Genomic DNA, 6000 nt, shown 5'->3' with positions numbered 1-6000 from the left:
CTTAGCTTTTTTTGTTGTTGTTGTTGTTTTGTTTTGTTTGTTTTTCGAGACAGGGTTTCTCTCTGCAGCCCTGGCTGTCCTGGAACTCACTCTGTAGACCAGGCTGGCCTCGAACTCAGAAATCCGCCTGCCTCTGCCTCCCAGGTGCTGGGATTAAAGGCGTGTGCCACCACGCCTGGCTAGGTTTGCTTTCTTTAAAAGACATTCAGAGTAATTGTGAGTTAAATAAAACAGAGTGTGTGACATCTAGCCAAAAGCATCCCCAGGCAGGTATGCAGCCTACCAGGTCATCGTGTGGCTCCACTGTGACTGTTTCAAGGCAGCTTCCACTACATCTCATCACCTCACAGAGAGCACAGAGCTTAGGAGTCACTGTCTCATTACACATCTCTCCCACCTTTAACCCACAGCTCGATGGCTAAAACTTACTCACGTGATCACACCGATCTGCAAGGGAAGTTGCACTCTTTAGGCCAGCTGAGTATCAGGGCTTCCTTGCATGGTGGGGGTGGGGGTGGGAAAGGCACAGAGGGGGAAGAGATTAGAGGACAGATTTTAGAAGGTCTCTATCACTTTACTTTTCTTTTCCCTTTTTGGGGGGAGTGAAGTGGGGTGCCAAGAGTTGAACCTAGGGGCTGGAGAGATGGCTCAGCGGTTAAGAGCACTGACTGCTCTTCCAAAGGTCCTGAGTTCAAATTCCAGCAACCACATGGTGTGGTTCACAACCATCCATAATGAGATCTGACACCCTCTTCTGGTGTGTCTAAAGACAGCTACAGTGCACTTACATTTAATAAATAAATAAATAAATCTTAAAAAAAAATAAGAGTTGAACCTACTGTAAGTGTCTACCACTCACTTACATCCCAGGTCCTCTTGTGCTAGTATCCCTCTGCTGCCAGGCAGTTGTGGTGCACCATACCATACCTTTGATTCCAGAGGCAGAGGCAGGCAGATTTGAGTTTGAGGGTAGCCTGATCTACAAAGCTAGTTCCAGGACAGCCAGGGCTACAGAGAGAAGCCCTGTATTGGAAAACACAAATAAGTGACTTTTTTTTTTTTTTTTTTTTTTTTTGGTTTTTCGAGACAGGGTTTCTCTGTGTATCCCTGGCTTTCCTGGAACTCACTTTGTAGACCAGGCTGGCCTCGAACTCAGAAATCTGCCTGCCTCTGCCTCCTAAGTGCTGGGATTAAAGGTATGTGCCACCACACCTGGCTTTTTTTTTTTTTAATTAAAAATTAGAATTCCTCTGCCATCACGTTTTATTCGTGTGTTCGTGTCTGTCTGTCTGTCTGCGTCTCTGTGAGTATGCAGGTGTCCATAGGAACCAGAAGAGGTCATGGAGTGTCTTGGGGCTGGAGTTGCAGGCCTTTGTGAGTCGCCTGGCTTAAGTGCTGAAAACTGAACTTTGATTCTCATCATTAAGCGAGTTCTTAACTCCTGAGACCTGTGTCCACTGAGCCTGAAGCCTCGGCGCAGCTAGCCTGGCTGACCAAAAAACCTCAGGGATCTGCCTGCCTTTCCACCCCTCCACCTAGGCTGCAGTGGCAGCAACACGGGCTTTCTCTATGGGTTCACAGAACTCTGAACTCAGGTTCTTGTGCTTGTGTGTTAGGCCTTTTACCAGGGCTTTTTTTTAAAGATTTATTTATTTTATATATGTGAGTACACTGTCGCTGTCTTCAGACACACCAGAAGAAGGCATCGGATCCCCATTACAGATGGTTGTGAGCCACCATGTGGTTGCTGGGAATTGAACTCAGGACCTCTGGAAGAGCAGTCAGTGCTCTTAACCACTGAGCCATCTCTCCAGCCCCCCCATCCCCTTACCAGTTTTTGAGAGAGGATTTCACTCTGTAGCTCAAACTGACATGGAACCCACTATCTACCCAAGGCTGGCCTTGAACTTGTAGCTGTCCTCCTGCCTCAGCTTCCCCAGAAATGGGTTTACAGATGTGAACTACCATGCCCATTCTATGTGTCTGTCCATCCATCCATTCATCTATCCATCCCTATCTATCTGTTTGTTTTTCTGTCTGTCTGTCTGTCTGATTTTATAGATAAGTCTACCTTATATTGCACAAGCTGTTCCAAACTTCCTAGTTCAAGTGATTCTCATGTCTCAGCCTTCTTAGTGGCTGGGACTACAGACCTTCACCACTTCACCTGCCTTGTAGGGCATTTAAAAACAGAGGCAGAGTCATTATCTCAAAACTAAACAGAATAAAAACTGAGATAATTGTGCCCCAGCCTCAGAGTTTCCAGGTCTGTGGGTCTGTGGGTCTGTGGGTCTGTTATGGTTCTGTGGGTCTGTGGGTCTTTGCTGGAGAGTTTTTTTCTCAGGTTCCCAGGTGATGCTGAGGCACACACATCCAGGGCCCACACACAAGTGTGTGTGTGTGTGTGTGTGTGTGTGTGTGGTTTGGAAATGGCAAAGATGATGGAGTATGCAGTCTAGGTGCAGCATTCTTTCCCTGAAGATGTTTGTACACTGAGCCATCCCAGACCAGCTTTCCTGATCACTGCTTTTTAGGTTCCATGTGTGGGAGGTATCCGTGCAGCTTCTGAGACAAGAGTGCAGCCCGTTCTTCAGTCCCAGAAGATGCGTTCTTCAGGTTAGAGGAAAGCAAATCTCTGTGACTCCTATTTAGGGGACCTCAACCCAGGAGCTCCTTAGCTAGCAAGCACCATTAAGCAGCATCAGATTAGACTATCTGTAAAATTTGTGTCACAGAGAGCGACCTTTTGTCAACATGTTTTATAGACCGATGTTGAGTTGGGAAAGCTCGGCTTGTGCTAGGCTGCCCCTTGGCTCCCTCCATTTTGTTGTCATCTGGGGTACTATAGTGCCCCTCACCTGTTTTTCCGGGGGTTGTGTGGGCCCTCAGGATCATAGCTTTCATGGTAGGGAAGATGCAGCCACTTGGTTGTGTAGGTGGTACACAAAGCACTGAATGTTGTCCCCAGAGCCACGCTCACCTGCAGGGCTATGTGTTTGGTACATTGTGGGGTAACCTTTGAAGTCCTCCAAGAAGTGCAACCTTACTCCATAGCTGCTTAACCACCACCTTGTAGCAGGGCCCCTTGCCTGGCAGGTGTTGCAGCCATGGGGTGTGCTGTGTTGCCCTTGATCATCAGTGAGAAGGATTCAACTGTACATCCCATGTCTCAGAAGGTGGGCAGAGCCCTATGAATGGTTCAGCATGACTTTGTGGCATGAAGATGTGGGCCATCCGGCTGCAGACACTTTTCTGATTGTGTTTTGAACAATACACAGGGACCCTGCAGGAAGCAACTTGTCTCTGCTGGAGCCATCCATCCCACACAAGCAGTAGCCCATTTGGGCCAGCATCTCTGTCTGTGTCTCCTACCATGGCCATGACGGCCACCTCAGGGGCCTTCCCCACGGGTTTTCCCTTTTATTTTTATTTTCTGTATATGGCTGTTCCATATGGCTGTTTGACTTGTATATATGTCTATGCACCACATGCATGCAAGAACCCACACAGACCAGAAGAGGGCTTGGAATCCCAAGAACTGGAGTTACAGCCCATTGTGAGTGTCCTTGCTACAAATTGAACCCAGGTCCTCTGGAAGAGCTTCCTGTGCTCTTTTTTTTTTTTTTTTTTAAGATTTATTTATTGTTATATGTGAGTACACTGTAGCTATCTTCAGACACACCAGAACAGGGAATCTCAACTCTCAACCGCTGAGCCATCTCTCCAGCGCCCCCCTCCAGTGCTCTTAACCACTGAGCCATCTTACCAGTCCCTAAGGATTTCTTTAAAAACCATCAGCCTGGCCGGGCAGTGGTGGCGCACGCCTTTAATCCTAGCACTAGGGAGGCAGAGGCAGGTGAATTTCTGAGTTCGAGGCCAGCCTGGTCTACAGAGTGAGTTCCAGGACAGCCAGGGCTACACAGAGAAACCCTGCCTCAAAAACAAACAAACAAACAAACAAGAAAAAAAAAGAAAACCGTCAGCCTGGAGACTATAGGCTGCACTGGTTCCAGTCTCTCCCAGACTGCTGCTAACCTACTTTGCAGCTTTCGTCTACCTTCCCCTGCCCTCCACACACCCAGGGCTCCAGTTAAGCTGAAGTTCTCACTTCTCTCTAAACAGGCCAGCTGCTCACACCTCTGCATCCTGTTGTTCCTTTGTCTGGAATGTCATCTTCTTCCCAGCAACTCCCTGCCTTGTCCCCGAAGCCCCTGTTGGCCCTCTGAGCTGCAGTTGAGTCACACTCTGCCCCAGGGCTCAGGCAGCTTGCTCACACTCCCCTGCATCTCCTTTTCCCACCTGCCTTTCCACTGTGTGTCCATCATCTTCCTGTCACAGGAGCCTTAGTCACTTGTACTTCTGGAAGCAGCTGTGGAGGAAGGATGCAGAAGTGTGACTGAGGAAGCAGAGCCAGGAGATGGCCTCAGTGGTACCTGGACGGACAGTGCATCATACCACAGGCCATTTGTGCCTGCCTCTGTCTCCATGGAGCTGATGGAAGTCCCACTGCAGCCTCTGCAGGCATTCTTTCAGGAGCTGGCTGCCTGGGACCCACTGTTGCACAGCCTTGTCCCTCTGCTCTCACAGAGGCATCTGGGACAATGGGAAAACACACTTTGGTGGCAGGTGTACCCCTTCTAGGGCCAAGCAAGATGCAATATACTTTTGCCCAATTAATCTAAGTGTTGAATAGCCTTTTTGTTGTTGTTTATATATTTTTAAACTATATATATACATATACATATATATATATTAAATATTTATTTACTTATTTACTATATGAATATGAGTCACACCAGAAGAGGGCATCGGATCCCATTACAGATAATTGTGAGTCACCATGTGGTTGCTGGGAATTGAACTGAGGACCTCTGGAAGAGCAGCCAGTGCTCTTAACTACTGAGCCATCTCTCCAGCCCCTGTTGAATAGCTTTAAGTCAAAATTGGTCAATGGCTAGAACTTATCCCTCCTCTTCCTAGGAAACCCATTTTCCTCCAGATCCCACAAAGGAGGCCTGATTTGACCCCAGTGACACGGGACATAGCTGTCAGGACTGGTCAGAGGTAAGGCCGGAGATGTAGCTCAGTAGAGTGCTTGCCTACAATGCACAAAAACCTGGACTCCCCCACCCCCACAGAGCATAAACTCGGGCTGGTGGCACATGCCTGACATCCCAACATTTGTAAGAGGCCAGAGGATCAGATGCTCTCATGTTCATCCCATGAGTGGGTTCATCCCATGAGTGGGATCCATGAAACTCTGCCTTAAAAGAAAACCAAACTGGGCTGGAGAGATGTCTCAGCAGTCAAGAGCACTCGCTGTTCTTCCAGGGAGCACAGAGTTCAGTTTCCAGCATCCATGTCAGACCACTCACAACCCCTTATAACTTTATCTCTAGAGGCTCTGATGCCCTCCTCTGGCCTCTGAGGGAACTAAACTCATGTGCACCGACACATATTTACATGTGATTTAAAATTCTAAGTACAAAATAATAAGAAAAATGAAGCAACAAGAAAAGAACTGTCTGGGTAGTGGTATTGGGAACTGTAGTAGCTGCCTGTACCAAGGCTGCAGACCCTCAGCAAGGTATCACATCTCCGTGAGCCTTGCTGTCCTCTGTAATCCTGCACAGAAGTACTTACAAGGATCAGGGTCTGTGGTGGAGGGCCCAGCCCCCTCCTGGGCGTCTTTGACGAGACATAATAAACTCTCACAACTGCTCCTTGAAAGTGAAGGATCCAGGTCCTGTTGGTTCTGAAGCATGCTGCTTGCACAGTGTCTGCCTTCCTCCTCTCACGCTTCTACCCAGTTTGGGGGCCTTGGATCTCACCTCCTTCACAAGACTCTGTTCCTGGAACTCTCCACCCATGCCACCTTCCGAACTTCTGGATAGACCTAATGGCTCTGGAGGCGAGTGGTCAGAGTAAGAGGGTTGTAAGCGAGGCTGCCATGTTTGGCTGCACAAACTGGGCTCTGCCTGAGGGAAAGAGGTGCTATTC

This window comes from Mus caroli, unplaced genomic scaffold (genome assembly GCF_978045245.1).
Source record: "Mus caroli unplaced genomic scaffold, Mus_caroli_1 scaffold_7, whole genome shotgun sequence".
NCBI lineage: Eukaryota > Metazoa > Chordata > Mammalia > Rodentia > Muridae > Mus > Mus caroli.
This window is presented reverse-complemented; position numbering follows the sequence as displayed.